This window comes from Lissotriton vulgaris, chromosome 1_1 (genome assembly GCF_964263255.1).
Source record: "Lissotriton vulgaris chromosome 1_1, aLisVul1.2, whole genome shotgun sequence".
Classification (NCBI taxonomy): domain Eukaryota; kingdom Metazoa; phylum Chordata; class Amphibia; order Caudata; family Salamandridae; genus Lissotriton; species Lissotriton vulgaris.
In genome coordinates, this window is record NC_141685.1 from 784,849,223 (window position 1) to 784,866,167 (window position 16,945).

The following is a 16,945-nucleotide window of genomic DNA, read 5'->3' on the forward strand; positions in this document are numbered from 1 at the left end:
CAAAAGTATGATCACCTTCTCTTTCTCCTACAGAAATAATGTCATGCATGCTTTTTCCATTATGTATGCACAGTTTCCCATGGTGTTGGCCATCTAATGTCAAAGCTCCTGTGTTTCCTGCTATCTGGCGCTCCACTTCTTGTGACCAACGAACAGTCTTTATTCCTATAGCTGCCTTTGCTTTTACTGATCTATCCGCTACTTGTTCTACAAATTTATTTTCTATGTAAGTGAGAACATATGTTAAATTAGATCTGTGTGAATAAGCTATAACCAGCATCTTAGTTGGTACCAAAAAGCTACTGACTGTTTCTGCATTCTTAGCATAAGAATGTTAGTTCAAGGATAAGAGGGTAACGAGCCAGAACTCATTATGGGAAGGTACGTGTCTCCCGGAAATTGGGAAACTGAAAGGGTTCAAAAACTGGGACAGGATGGGAATCTCTAAAGTTGAGGACCTGATAAAAGAAGGCTCCTTGATTTTGTTTGAAGCCTTGCAACAAGAATTCCAAATGGGGTAGAGACAGAGGTATAAGTATATGCAAATACAACACACGTGGACTGCAGAGGGAATAGAGATAGCAGGCACCCCAGAATTTGTGCCTCTGGAGGGCAGTCTTTTGCAAGAGAAGATATCAGAAAAAGCTGTTTCCTGGACCTACAAGACCCTTATCAATAATATCCCAGCTAACCTGGTGGCCCTGAGGAAACAATGGGAGATTGCCCTGGGTGACTTGGAAGATATTGACTGGGAGACTGCTCTAATGTACCAGAGGGAGGTGGCAATCAAACAGAGGCTACGTTTAATTCAACTTAAAATCCTCCATAGAACACATGTAACAAGGTCACGTCTTCACAAAATGGGATGGGCAGAATCCCCTGGTTGCTTTTGCTGAAAGATAGAAAGGGTCACGTTTGTACACACTTTATGGGAACACACACACATACAAAGATACTAGGCCAAAATAATGAGAGAGTTAAGTGAGATACTTGGGTACCAGTTACCAAAAGACACCAAATATGTGTTGCTAGCCATACCTTCAGACATAGACCTGCCCTGAAGCGGTCTTGTCCTGTGTAACCTGGGGACAAATCCAAGAAATGGGGAACTCCAAAGGTCCCAACTTTGAGGGAGAGGAAATTAGGGATGGACATGTGCAAGGGGTAGAGCAAGTGAGATATAAAATAAGAGGGTGCCCCAAAAGAGTTTTCAAGATATGGCGTCCCTGGCTCAGGTATTATGGACTAGAGCTTAATGATACACGGGGGTCACAGACCCTAATCAAGCCCCGAGAAGAGATAAGCCTGAACGAACATATATCCGTGGCCAGGGAGGAAGTGTCCAATGAGAACCTACCACCATGAATCTGAATAGATGTATATTGATGCTGCTGGAAATTACAGGTCTTTGTAATCAAAGGAGAGATGTGTACTGACTGGTCACTTTATATGTGCCAAATGTTAATTTGATGTTTACTGACTAATAAAAATGTTTATTTAAAAAAAAAAATGTTAGATCAAGTGCTTAATCGACAGGACTTCTGAAAAAAACTAGATCATATTTCAATAATAGTACTGGAAATGTTCCTGTCCATAGGACATGATCAACTGCAGACTACTTGTGATGCCATATGTCAATAGTAGGTGATAGTAGGTAATGTCGTCAGACACCGACAAAGGCAATTGCATGCAAACATAACAATCTCTAGCTTCTATAGTTTGTATGTACTCATAAAGCAAATTGTGTTAGATGTGTAATTCCCTCTTAACACATCAAAATGTAAATGTTGCCCCTTTAGTGAATATAATTCTCCATCTTGGTAATGTCTGGGTGTTTGTACAACTGTATGGGTCTCGGCTTCATCCTTAGTTGGACTAAAGCTCAATCCTACAATTAATGCTTTTAAGCCTATCACTAATAGATTAAGGGCTACAACTATCATTTACCTATGTCCAATACTATAGACATTTGATTCCATACTAATTACATTCCGACCAAGTGGGTAGAGAAAGAGCAACAACAGAATGTCCTCTGTGAATCTCCACCTGTCCAAACGGCAAGCAATCTTTACATGTTTTGTGAAACAGTCTTTTTATTTCAGTTTTATTCACACTATGTACAATACAATCTTAGTGAGGGTTCCCTAACCCTACTCTGTGTTCTTCTAAATCTAATCTCTACTTTTTTCTTCTAGGTATTCTTCTTTAAGCAACAGAATAAAGTTAATTCAACATCTCTAATAATATGAGAACCAAGTTCATTTATGAGCGTCTCTAACAATATTTCTCTCAGTTCAGCAACTTGCTCAAGAAATTCTTGCGAGCTCAAATGAGGAAATTCAGTTTAATTCAATATCAACTTCCTTAAGCCACTCAGCAGAACCTCTACTATAAGTCTAGAATTCCCATTCCTTCCCCTCGTCATTAGTAAACAGGTTGGTCCACTCAGTAGAAGAGTACCTTTGACAATGGCACCCTCACCCTTTTAGATTTCAGAAGACTCGACCTTTCATCTTCGTCTTAACTCCACTCCAACTCACCAGATTCTTCCGGTATAGGGACAACTCCAACCTTCTCCCCTCTTTAGCCTTTGGCCAACTTTCTTCCACCACTCGTGATTTCACAGCACAAATTTCTTCATTGGGGCCAGTCTCTGCTTCGTTCACCAGCACTGTATCGGCTTCATCAAATTCAGACTCTGCTTCAGATTCAGAATTTTGGGATAAGTTCCCTCAACAACTTAGCCACCGGATATGCTTCCACCCAACTTGCAAAGATGCACACTGTGAGAAGTTGGCCCGATATGCAGCGTTCGCTATTCTAGCGACCACTATGTATCGTTCCAAACGACCCTTATGGTGATTGGTTGTAAGTCAACCTTAGACCAGCTATCCTAGTAGCGTGGATACGAGCAGTCTTCGGGCTAAACTCTAGAGGGCGTGTTAAGCCAGCTGTAATACCATCACATACCCCTTGAACACCAAGTGAAAGGACACCACACAAGTGTTATGAAAATAAACAGCATTTTTATTAGAATCACAACAGCCCTGGACTCTTTATGAGGACAGGGTACTAAGCACAGAACAAAAGCTCTTAGAAAATACTTCAAGTGCACAATTTAAAACAAGTGCCCGAGGGCACGGAAAGTTTAGTGGTCTCGGGCGGACCCGATAAGGCAAGTCGGAAGCGAGGGACTCTGGACACTAGAGTAAGGAGACTATGCAGGCATCGGAATGCCGAAGTTACCTAGCCACGAGGGCTGCGGCTGCACAAGTCTTACAGGCGTCGGGGTCTTCGCTGACGAGCCAGGAGCCGGAAGAAAAGGAGTTGCTGGCCGGCGACCAGTGATGAATAGTTCGTAGTGATCCAAGCCTGGATCAGTGATCGTTGATACCTGAAAGCAGAGGGGACCAAGTTCGTACTACTAGCCAGTAGTCAGAGGGTACCAGGAAGGCACCGGATGGCCGTCACCTCGACCAGGTGAGTGGGCGAAGCTAGGCTCTGCAGTCTCACGGACCAGGAGGCGTTGTCGGCGACCAGGACGGAGGTGCGAGCTGTCCCACAAAGGTTGGTGCTGTCGGCGTCGCTGGGCCCAAGATTGGGGCAGCAAGCCTTGGCAGATCTCAGGGCCACGTGGTGGGCCTAAGATGGCGTCTGGAGTGGACCAGGAGGGTCCGGGGTGCTCCTCTCGAAAAAGGGAGCAAGGGCCGATCTGGAGCAACCAGACCAGCAGCGTTGGTTGTCGGATGTCGTCAAAGAAGGGCACAAGCCAGCGGCTAGTGACCAGACAACGTGCTGAGCAGCGAGCAGAAGGGCCCCACGCAGATCGTGGAGATGCTGGGAGACTGCACTTCGGTGCTGGAGCTGCTCAGGGTCGGGGCTTCTCGGACCCCAGAGCACTCACCAGAGAATTGCTTCGGTGGTCGTGCTGGTTAAGAAAGCGTGCAGGTTTTGATGATGGCCGGTCCCTCGAGGTCTCGTCGCACCCACAGATCTCAGCTGAGCTGACGACGTGGGTAGAGGTCAGAGGTGCCAGGGAAGCCGGTTCTCGTCGAGCTGGGCCGTCGGATCCTTGAGGAAGGACTTGCAGCAAACCGCAGAGTTCTTAGATGGTGCCTGCGGATGCAGGGTGACTACTCCTTAGCCACAAGGGAGAAATCTTGAGAAGAGTCTCGAAGTCCTTTCGTAGAAAGTATTCTTGATTCAAAGATGATCTAATTTGGAAGGGTCCCCGCTCCGGCCTTTATCCTAAAGAAAGGGGCGGATACATGACTAGGTCCTGCCCTAAGGGTGGGACCAGGAAGGGGGGTAGTTACACCCCTCTCCCCCTGCTGGACTTTCCCCAGGTCAGGGGCTGCGCGCCCCTGGAACTGGTTCTAGCTGGCAGATGCGTAGTGAGCACCGGGGTGCCACTCCGCAGTCACCTTCTTGCAAAGCCCTACCTACCCAGAATACACAAACCCTGTCTGGGACGGTGCGAACACCGCCCTTGACAGGAAACCCTTTGTCCAAGCTCTCCTTGCTGGAAGGACTCCCAGCAGCAGGAGGTCAGACTCGTGTCTGTGGTGGCAGCATCCATTTTGTGGAGCTGAGGCTTCAGTTGACTTTAACCGGGGTTCACAGTTACGTACATGTCGTGTCCCTCTAGAAGGGCGGAATGCTAACCTCGTCACCAGGAATGGTGGGAGGGCAGCACCCCGATTCGTATGACACCTTACTCGACATGTCTTGATAACGCGATACCGAAGTTACCGATATGATACGCGTTATCATGGAACAGCCATTGGGTCTTGGTTCCGCAAGCTGCAACCGGGCTCGGCTCGTGCCAGAGCCCAATTCACACGATTCCATGCACTCTGCCTTCAAGATTGTTAAGGCCTGCCATAGGAGTGACTGAGAGGAACTCGGGTGTCCATTTTAAGGTTAGGTATAGGGATACTACACCTACAGCAACGGGCTAGTACGCCACGTTGCCCCAGCTGTCGTGCAGCCAGTTGTGTCAGATTTAGATGGCCATCCAGGGGTGGCATAATACATGCTTCAACCCCTGGTAGGCCCTGGGTACACCAATGCCCTGAGTTACAGGGTCTGACAGGGTGGCCCAGTTCCAATTGGGTAATGCACCTAAGGTACACACAGCAATTTAGCGAGAGAACAGCTAGGCTGTGGGTCTGATTGGCAGGCCCACAGCCCGAGAAAGTCGTAAACCAGTGAAACAAAAGCAAAAAGTCCGGGTGATCATAGGATTGCAGACCCTACTCTCCTACATGAACCCCCCCCAAACGTTGGGACAATAAGCTAACCTTGACCAGGTGAGTCTTCTTGTTCTAAGTGGAAATACCTGGAGAGCCCATCTGCATTGCCATGATCAGTGCCAGGTCTATGCTCCACTGTGAAGTCCATCCCCTGTAGGGAAATGGACCACCTAAGCAGTTTGGGGTTTTCACCCTTCATCTGATTTAGCCATAGGAGGGGCTTATGGTCGGTCTGAATCTTGAAATGAGTGCCAAACAAGTATGGCCTCAGTTTCTTCAGGGCCCACACCACAGCGAAGGCCTCCCTCTCTATAGCTGACCAATTTTTCTCTCTGGGGGTCAGCCGTCTGCTTATAAAAGCAATGGGCTGGTCATTACCATCAAAATTCAGTTGAGATAGAACAGCTCCCACACCCAACTCAGAAGCATCTGTTTGGACAATGAATGGTTTGGAGCAGTCTGGACTCTTGAGGATAGGTGCCGTGCACATGGCCTGTTTTAGGTCATCGAATGCTTTTTGACAGCTCGCTGTCCACTGAACCTTTTTTGGCATTTTCTTACTCGTCAGTTCATTGAGCGGAGTCACAATCGATCCGTAATTTCTGACGAACTTCCGGTAGTAACCAGTCAGGCCCCAGAAAGCTCGAACCTGAGTCTGGGTGGTTGGAGGAGCCCAGTCCCTGATTGACTGTATCTTGCTCTCCAGTGGTTGAACTTGGCCTCCACCGACGAGGTGGCCCAAGTATACAACCTGTGTCTGCCCTATCTGGCACTTGGTAGCCTTGATAGTGAGACCTGCCGCTTGCAGAGCCTCTAACACTTTCCGCAGGTGGACCAGGTGATCCTCCCAGGTGGAGCTAAAGACAGCAATATCGTCAAGATATGCCGCACAGAAGTCATCCAGCCCGGTGAGAACGTGATTCACCAACCGTTGGAAGGTGGCAGGTGCATTTTTCAAACCGAAGGGCATCACCACGAACTGATAATGCCCACCAGGGGTAGAAAATGCGGTCTTGGGCTTGGCGTCCTCAGCTAACCTGATTTGCCAATACCCAGCTGTCAGGTCAAACGTACTTAAGTAGTTGGCCGAAGCCAATCTATCGATAAGCTCGTCTGCCCTTGGTATTGGGTGGGCGTCAGTCTTAGTGACTGCATTGAGACCCCTGTAGTCTACGCAGAACCTCATCTCTTTCTTACCGCCCGGGGTGTGAGGTTTCGGCACTAGAACTACGGGACTAGCCCAAGGGCTGTCCGAGGGTTCAATGACTCCCAGCTCCAACATTTTCTGCACTTCACTCTTGATGCAGTCTCTAACGTGATCAGGCTGCCGGTAGATTTTACTCTTGACGGGCAAGCTGTCGCCAGTGTCAACCTCGTGGGTGCACCAGTTGGTCTGACTGGGTGTTAGAGAGAACATATGCCGGAAGGATTGAAGAACCTGTTTACAATCCTCCTGTTGATGTTCGGAGAGGCTGCCACAAAAGACAACACCGTCTACCGATCCATCGTCAGGATTCTGAGTGAGCAGGTCGGGGAGAGGGTCACTCTCCTCCTCCTGTCCCTCATCTATGGCCATGAGCAAACTCATGTCCTTCCTGTCGAGATATGCCTTGAGCCTGTTGACATGAAGCACCCGGTGGGGGCTCCGGGGAGTTCCCAGGTCGACCAGGTAGGTGACCTCTCCCTTTTTCTCCAGGATGGTGTAGGGCCCGGACCATTTGTCCTTGAGTGCTGCTGGGGCCACTGGCTCCAACACCCACACCTTCTGTCCGGGCTGGTAAACAGTCAAGACAGCCTTTTGGTCATGCCAAGCTTTTTGGAGTTCTTGGCTGGCCTTAAGGTTTTCGGATGCCTTCTCCATGTATTCAGCCATCCGCGAGCGGAGGCCAAGCACATAGTCCACTATGTTGGTTGCAGGCTTTTTGAGAGGTCTCTCCCATCCTTCCTTCACCAAACACAGGGGTCCCCTTACAGGATGCCCGTACAAAAGTTCAAAAGGGCTGTAGCCAACCCCCTTCTGTGGGACTTTCCGGTAAGCGAATAAAAGGCAGGGGATCAGGACGTCCCATCTACGCCGAAGCGTTTCAGGCAGTCCATGAATCATCCCTTTCAGGGTCCTGTTGAATCTCTCAACAAGCCCATTGCATTGTGGATGATAGGGTGTAGTGAACTTGTAGTTGACACCACATTCCTTCCACATAGCAGTTAAGTAGCTCGACATAAAGTTTGCACCTCTGTCGGAGACGACCTCCTTAGGGAAGCCCACTCTGGAGAATACTCCAACTAGGGCTCTTGCCACAACAGGCGCTGTAGTGGTCCTAAGGGGAATAGCTTCAGGATACCTGGTGGCATGATCCACTACCACCAGTATAAACTTGTGCCCTGATGCGGTTGGTGGTTCCATGGGACCGACGATGTCGATCCCCACCCGTTCAAAGGGCACCCCCACCACAGGCATTGGTATAAGGGGGGCCTTTGTCGTGCCACCTGACTTACCACTGGCTTGGCAAGTGACACAGGAGCGGCAAAACTCCTTGGTATCTTCGTTCATGTGAGGCCAGTGAAAGTGTGAGACAAGCCTGTCCCACGTCTTCGTCTGGCCTAAGTGTCCTGCTAAGGGAATCTCGTGGGCCAAGGTAAGGAGGAAACCACGCTGAGACAAGGGGACGACCAGCCTCCTGGTCATGCCAGGCTTGGGGTCTCTTGCCTCAGTGTACAGGAGTCCATCTTCCCAGTATACCTTGTGGGTACCTGTGGCGTTCCCAGCAGCCTCAGCAGCAGCCTGCTGTCTGAGGGGTTCAAGAGAAGGGCAGTCTAACTGGTCCTTCCCCAGGTCCTCTCGGGTGGGTCCCCCTGAGCCCAGAAACTCAACTTGATCAAGTTCGAGTTCTTTAGGTTCAGTTTCCCGCAATTCCTGGAGGTCAGCCTCCTCTGAGACTTGATCCTCGACCTGGGGCAAGGGGGAAGGCGAAGCCTTAACCCGACTGCTCCTCTTCTTGGGAGGTGTCTGGTCCGTTGTTCCAGGATCCAGCACCTGTTCAGTGGGGCATCGTCTGACCTGTGACCTGGTCACAGCAAACATGTGTGCTGGCAAGCCTAACATCTCCATGTGAGTCCGTTGCTCCACTTCTGACCATTGTGATGACTCCAAATCATTGCCCAACAAACAATCCACTGGGAGGTCTGAACTAACAACAACCTTTTTCTGGCCATTTACCCCTCCCCAGGAGAAAGCAACAATCGCCATACTATGACTGGTAGTGACGTTGCTGGCATTGGTCACCAGGAAATCTGTACCTGGCATGATCTGTCCAGGGTCCACAAAGTTAGGCGTCACCATGGTGACGCTGGCACAAGTGTCCCTATAGGCCTGAGCCATTCTTCCATTTATTAAAGGCGTCTGTCGGTATTTGCCCAAAGTATTGGGACTGACATCAGGGGATATATCCACATCCCCTGTACAGACAAGGACAGCCTGAGTGAGCGTACCAGCTAAGCTGTCACACCCCTCAGAACCCAAGGTTAACCCAACTAGTCCCTTGGGAGGCGCACTACTACTGCTGGCTGTACTAGGGGGCACAGGTGCCTTAGGGGCTGCAGTAGCAGGAGTCTGCCCTCCTTTCTTGGTGTACTCACTAAACCAGTGAGTTTTACTTTTACAGTATTGGCACCACCTTTTCGGTTGGCCTTCTTGATTCTTCTTTTTCTGGGAAGCCTGACCCCCCCCTCTTTGGGTTGTTGGGGACCTGTCGAAGACTTCTGGTCAGTTTGTTCCCCTTTCGAATCTTTACCCTTCTGGTCTGCTTTCTTCTGATCACCCTGGTTCTGGCCCTGGTTTTGCTTAACCCTTGTTCTGACCCATCTGTCTGCCTTCTTTCCCAATTCTTGGGGAGAGGTCAGATCCGAGTCGACAAGGTGCTGATGCAACAACCGGTTCTGACAATTGTTTAAAATCTGTTCTCGCATGATCAAATTATACAATCCTGTGTAATCAGTAACCTTACTGCCCAGCAACCAGCCCTCCAAAGCCTTAGTGGCACAATCAACGAAATCAGACCAGTCCTGAGACTGAGTTTTCTGGGTATCCCTGAACAGCAACCTGTACTGCTCAGTGGTTAGGCCGAACCCATCAATCAGTGTGTTCTTCAGGATCTGGTAATTGTTAGCGTCCTCGACTCTAGTAGTGAGGAGCTTATCTCTACCTTTACCGTCAAAGGAGAGCCACAAGATAGCTGCCCACTGACTCTGGGGGATGCACTGTACAGTGCAGGCCCGCTCCAAAGCAGTAATCCATTTGTGGATGTCGTCCCCTTGCTTAAAGGGGGGCACTATCTTATTCAGGTGCTTAGTGTCTAAACTCCTGGGTTCCCGTGGGGGAATGCTGCCACCAGTGGGAATTGTCCCACTCAACTCTTGCTCTCGAGCAAAGGCGAGTCTCTCTTTGGCTAGGGCAAGTTCTTCCCTCTCGATCCGCAGATTGACTTCCCTCTCCTTTGCTTCGTACATTCTCCTCTGAGGTGATGTCATCCCTCTTCGAGCAGAACCTCGAGAGCCATTGGTTCGAGCGGATCTGTTAGAGTCTCTCGACAGAGACCTAACTCGTCCGTTCCCAATGTTAAGCTGGCCCGAGAGAGGGCCCAGGGGTCGCCTAGTACCAATCTCGTGCCGGCTTAAGTTGTCCTGAGTTAGCTGACTAACTATGACTGGACCTTTGTCTGCCTCGTCCCCAGATGTCTCTGGCTCCTCGTCCTCCTCTTCACCCTCGGCGGAGAGATGGATAAGGTCAGGGTCACCTCGGGTTCCCTCGAGGGGAGGCATCTCCATTTCTGGATGAGAAGGGTCGGTGTTACCCGCCCTCCTTGCATCATAAGTCTCCAAGAGACCAATCAGAAACGGAATGGTAGGGTTTGCACCCTGTTTTAACTTCCGAGATGTACAGATCTGTCGCATCTCATGGAAGCTAAGTGCAGCATATCTGGAGGTGACCTGTGGAAGGTCGACTGACACAAGGGGAGACTCAGAGTTTCCTCCTTTGTCCGACATGCTGCTTCTAGTGTGGTGTAAGTGATGCACCTACCTACACTACGGGTTTACCTACTGATCCCTTGCTAAGAGTTGTAGCCAAGGTGTGCTAAGCCTTGAGGAGCTACAACAGCTGGTTCAGTAGAACTCAGAGTATTCTAAGCTAAGTTATATGTACCTGGAGTACTTATGTGATCTTTCACAAGATATTCTTAGGATACGCGTGGTAAAATAACAGCAAGCTCAAATCCCAACCGCTGCTCACCAATGTGAGAAGTTGGCCCGATATGCAGCGTTCGCTATTCTAGCGACCACTATGTATCGTTCCAAATGACCCTTATGGTGATTGGTTGTAAGTCAACCTTAGACCAGCTATCCTAGTAGCGTGGATACGAGCAGTCTTCGGGCTAAACTCTAGAGGGCGTGTTAAGCCAGCTGTAATACCATCACATACCCCGTGAACACCAAGTGAAAGGACACCACACAAGTGTTATGAAAATAAACAGTATTTTTATTAGAATCACAACAGCCCTGGACTCTTTATGAGGACAGGGTACTAAGCACAGAACAAAAGCTCTTAGAAAATACTTCAAGTGCACAATTTAAAACAAGTGCCCGAGGGCACGGAAAGTTTAGTGGTCTCGGGCGGACCCGATAAGGCAAGTCGGAAGCGAGGGACTCGGGACCCTAGAGTAAGGAGACTATGCAGGCACCGGAATGCCGAAGTTACCTAGCCACGAGGGCTGCGGCTGCACAAGTCTTACAGGCGTCGGGGTCTTCGCTGACGAGCCAGGAGCCGGAAGAAAAGGAGTTGCTGGCCGGCGACCAGTGATGAATAGTTCGTAGTGATCCAAGCCTGGATCAGTGATCGTTGATACCTGAAAGCAGAGGGGACCAAGTTCGTACTACTAGCCAGTAGTCAGAGGGTACCAGGAAGGCACCGGATGTCCGTCACCTCGACCAGGTGAGTGGGCGACGCTAGGCTCTGCAGTCTCACGGACCAGGAGGCGTTGTCGGCGACCAGGACGGAGGTGCGAGCTGTCCCACAAAGGTTGGTGCTGTCGGCGTCGCTGGGCCCAAGATTGGGGCAGCAAGCCTTGGCAGATCTCAGGGCCACGTGGTGGGCCTAAGATGGCGTCTGGAGTGGACCAGGAGGGTCCGGGGTGCTCCTCTCGAAAAAGGGAGCAAGGGCCGATCTGGAGCAACCAGACCAGCAGCGTTGGTTGTCGGATGTCGTCAAAGAAGGGCACAAGCCAGCGGCTAGTGACCAGACAACGTGCTGAGCAGCGAGCAGAAGGGCCCCACGCAGATCGTGGAGATGCTGGGAGACTGCACTTCGGTGCTGGAGCTGCTCAGGGTCGGGGCTTCTCGGACCCCAGAGCACTCACCAGAGAATTGCTTCGGTGGTCGTGCTGGTTAAGAAAGCGTGCAGGTTTTGATGATGGCCGGTCCCTCGAGGTCTCGTCGCACCCACAGATCTCAGCTGAGCTGACGACGTGGGTAGAAGTCAGAGGTGCCAGGGAAGCCGGTTCTCGTCGAGCTGGGCCGTCGGATCCTTGAGGAAGGACTTGCAGCAAACCGCAGAGTTCTTAGATGGTGCCTGCGGATGCAGGGTGACTACTCCTTAGCCACAAGGGAGAAATCTTGAGAAGAGTCTCGAAGTCCTTTCGTAGAAAGTATTCTTGATTCAAAGATGATCTAATTTGGAAGGGTCCCCGCTCCGGCCTTTATCCTAAAGAAAGGGGCGGATACATGACTAGGTCCTGCCCTAAGGGTGGGACCAGGAAGGGGGGTAGTTACACCCCTCTCCCCCTGCTGGACTTTCCCCAGGTCAGGGGCTGCGCGCCCCTGGAACTGGTTCTAGCCGGCAGATGCGTAGTGAGCACCGGGGTGCCACTCCGCAGTCACCTTCTTGCAAAGCCCTACCTATCCAGAATACACAAACCCTGTCTGGGACAGTGCGAACACTGCCCTTGACAGGAAACCCTTTGTCCAAGCTCTCCTTGCTGGAAGGACTCCCAGCAGCAGGAGGTCAGACTCGTGTCTGTGGTGGCAGCATCCATTTTGTGGAGCTGAGGCTTCAGTTGACTTTAACCGGGGTTCACAGTTACGTACATGTCGTGTCCCTCTAGAAGGGCGGAATGCTAACCTCGTCACCAGGAATGGTGGGAGGGCAGCACCCCGATTCGTATGACACCTTACTCGACATGTCTTGATAACGCGATACCGAAGTTACCGATATGATACGCGTTATCATGGAACAGCCATTGGGTCTTGGTTCCGCAAGCTGCAACCGGGCTCGGCTCGTGCCAGAGCCCAATTCACACGATTCCATGCACTCTGCCTTCAGGATTGTTAAGGCCTGCCATAGGAGTGACTGAGAGGAACTCGGGTGTCCATTTTAAGGTTAGGTATAGGGATACTACACCTACAGCAACAGGCGAGTACGCCACGTTGCCCCAGCTGTCGTGCAGCTAGTTGTGTCAGATTTAGATGGCCATCCAGGGGTGGCATAATACATGCTTCAGCCCCTGGTAGGCCCTGGGTACACCGATGCCCTGAGTTACAGGGTCTGACAGGGTGGCCCAGTTCCAATTGGGTAATGCACCTAAGGTACACACAGCAATTTAGCGAGAGAACAGCTAGGCTGTGGGTCTGATTGGCAGGCCCACAGCCCGAGAAAGTCGTAAACCAGTGAAACAAAAGCAAAAAGTCCGGGTGATCATAGGATTGCAGACCCTACTCTCCTACGCACACCACCACTAAAATGTACTTCAATTCACTGCATACTAGCATCTCCACAAAGTGCAACTGCATCCTGTTAAAGAGGCCTCCAGATCTCCCTATGTGACTCAGTGTAACAGCAGTTTGTTTTTCCCACATTCATTTGCTGGCAAACCACACACCGGTAACACAATGCCTGTAGTACTAGAGGCACACCTATGTTTTGAAACCTTTGACTACCATTGTTTTAATTGACTTTTGGTGTTTTATTTTATCCTAGCTTGAATGCCCTGCTCGTGCATGTTTCTTTGAAGATGTTGTTTGTGTCTCTTTGTAGTTTTAGATTGGGAGCTTTCATGGAGTAGAACAGCCTTGCCAGGAACTGAATGTGTGGGATGTGCATTTGAAAGCATGAGAGAGAGAGAGGTGTGGAATGCACTTCTTGGTCTCGATGTGCAGTGTTATAAGCAGTGGTGCTCAAATGTTTATTATGTTGTACATTGGGAGATGAAGTGTGTGATGCTATAGGCAGTGGTGAACAATTTGCTTTGTGTTGTACATTGGCAAGTATTATGAGGGTTCTTACTATTGACTTTGACATTCCCTCATGTCATCTTGAAGTCTGACTGTGGCTTGCTTGAGCTTTTTGCATGCACAGGCAAGCCCCCAGAATACTCAAGTTGTTTAGGTTATTCACTTTCAAGGTTGTTTTGTTTTATGCTAGATGAAGTCTTTCGTAAGCTTCGCTAGGGTAATGTGTGGGAAGTGGGCTTGGTGCCTTTCAAAGCAGAGATTGTTGTTGCCAGAGAAATGTGTGAAATGTACAGCTCTCTGTCTGAGTCAAAATATAGGGGCCTGGCCAGTTTCTGTCTTGACCTTGACACAGACCAGTACGGTCAGCCCAGTTTTTCGTAATAGAATATACGGGTGAGGTTTCTAGAACCTTAAGTTGAGTAAAAGGTATTAAAGGCGGGGAATCTTGGCACCCAGACGGGAGCTCGCTTTTGGGGCAGATGTGTTTTCACAAAGAACTTGGGAATTAGGGCCCCGATCAAGAGTGCTCTCTGGCTGTCAAAGGTCTCCTCCAGCTTGAGTTGGCAAGGATTTCGAGTGCACAATCGGTGAGGTGTTTTCTTTGAGTATTGGCTTTGTGATGTGTGTCTGTGTGCACATCCAAGTTATTCATCTGATGTATTTAGTGTATATATCTTTCTGATTTCTTGCAGGACGTCCAATATTATCAGCTTGAGTATTATCTCATATTATCTGCTTGCATTTCATGTATTTTATTCTATGCATTTAAACTTATAAGTGTGTTATTATTGCTTGCATATATACATATAGCTCTATATACATTTGAATGTTGTTCATTTGGCTACTAGAAAAGCCATTCTGTCAGAGAGCATTGCATTAATAAAACCCCATGCCTTATTCTTTGATATGCTTCATTTTACAAAGTGAAATCCCTTTCCAGGTGGTGTTCAGTTTATTGCTTCATCGTATTTGAGCCTCTGTGTGGGAGGGAGAAGCAATACAATGGCTCAGCCATTGCTTGAAATTTTGGGTTAAACCAAGTCTGCTTTAATAACCTCACCATGACATCTCTCCCTATATGCATCGAACCATGATAATGCCTGGTCATGTGGGGCAGCAAACTATTTGGTAATACTGCTCTTCCATCTCGTTTCACACAACCTGCCCTTATTAAACTCTGCTGTTCTTCCCCAGTAACCTCCTCTTGCAATCTTTTCACTTCCTCCCACGTATCAGCAATTGTCATCAAAAGGTTAAAATTGGCTTCATCTAATGTCTCATTCGTGTAATCACCATTAACAGTACAGAGATTCAGTGCACAGTAACAGGCCACTGCATCAGCATATCTGTTGAAAATTGTCACAAAATCATTCCCTTTACAATAAGCAGGACAAAGGAAATGTTTTCCGGCATTTGAAGGGCTTCTAAGAGTTTTCTCACATTTTTTACATTGTGGATGGGGGACCTTGCTGAGCTCATGAAACCCCTCTGCAAACATAACTGTCCAACATTGTGAACCCCACTGAAACCCATACTGGCTATCAGTGAATATGGTTACATTTAGCGGGCCTGAAATACAGCATGCTCTGGTAAGGGAAATCAGCTCTGCCACCTAAATGGAGAATACTCCTTGAAGTCCGGCAGCTTCAACAACTCCCGTAACAGTACCGACACTATAGGCAGCTCTCAGGTTCATCTTTATCAATGAGGCAAGAGCCAGCCACAAACAGAGTGTGATCAAATTCAGAGTTTAGAGTACAACATCTCTTCAGGCTCATGGCCTCTGCAGCCAAGAGCAACTGTTCGTACTTAGTGAGCCTGCTATTTGTTAAGTGTTGAGTGCGTGTTCTGGTTAGCAAAATATCCACTGAGTGAGGAACATAGGCAGTCAAAGGGTGATCCTTCACAATGCTTTTGCATCTCATTTGAGACATCCGGGCAGCGCAGAAGCTACTGGATCCAAAGTAGTGGAAAAATAGGCCACTGTTCTACGGGCACGCCCATGAGTCTGTGTTAATACTGAGAGTGCTCAACCTCCTTGTTCATTATAAAAGAGTGAAAACGCTTTGTTATAATCTGGCATTCCTAGTACAGGAGCACGATGGAGGCTTTTGCTCAGCTCTAAGAAGGCGCTCAAGCAATCATTATCCCAAAACCCCCGGATCAGACACATCTTTGTGGGTTAGCCACTGCAAAGGCTTGCCCATCAAGAAAAAGTTGGGTATCCACTGGCGACAGTATCTCACCATTCCCAAAACATCCTGACTTCTTTCTGCATCCAAGGCGGATTCATTTGCATGATCACTAAGATTCTTTCTTGTGGCACCTTTCTTGCACCCTTCACAATATGATGTATCACATAGAGGACCTCTGTCATACAGTACTGCAACTTACTTGAGGAAACTCTAGGTCCATTCTCAGCCAGATGGTTCAGCAGAGTTGTTGTATCAGTTTTTCAAACCTCTGGGGTATTCGATGTGACCAGCAGGTCATTGATATTATACTGGACGTGGACAGGGATACAAAGCATGACCAGAGACACCAGATTTCTTTTCAGGATCTGATTGAATATAGAAGGACTCTCCGTATACCCTAGGGGGACACAACGCCATGTTAAAACACAATTCCCCAACCGGAAGGCAAACCCAAATTGGCTCTCCTCATGGAGTGGAATGGAAAAGAAGGCTTGGCAAAGATCAATGACAGTGAACCATTCAGCCTCACATGGAATCTGAAACAGTATCACAGATAGATTCGGTACCATGGGACAACAAGATTTTTCGGAGATCCTGCATGATGCAGTACTTGTTGCTCGGCTTCTGCAAGTCCATAATACGTGAGTTATATGGGCTCTCCAGGATCTCATAAAGAATATTTTGTTCAATCATTGTCTCAGTCACAGGTGTAATCCCAGCCACTGTTTCGGGCATCAGATTATATTGTGGTGTTTACAGATATTCTGCATTAGACTTAACTTGGATACGGACTGGCTCAACCCCTCGTATGAGTCCAATGTCCTTGCCAAAATATCCAAAACAGTGTCTCTCACTGTATCCCTGAGCTCTAACAGTAAGTCTTCCACTGTCAACATGGGGAACAACAAGACATTTAAATTCTGACTTGCTAGGTTAAAGGCAATGTCTTCATCATTTGTTTGAAGTTCTATTCCCTTTGGCATTTAGTAGATGGTGCAGTTTAATTTGCACAGCAAATCAGGTCTTAGAAGGAATACAAGACTAGAATCACACACCACAAATTGATGATTATCCTCAAATGTCCCTATGTTTACAAGTACTTCTTCAGTGAGAGTATTCAACAATCGTTTATTTGCAGTTGCTATGACTTGGATTTTGTTTTCAAGCGGGGAAGATTTGGAACCTCTACTGTTCTCACAGTAGAGCCAGTAGCAA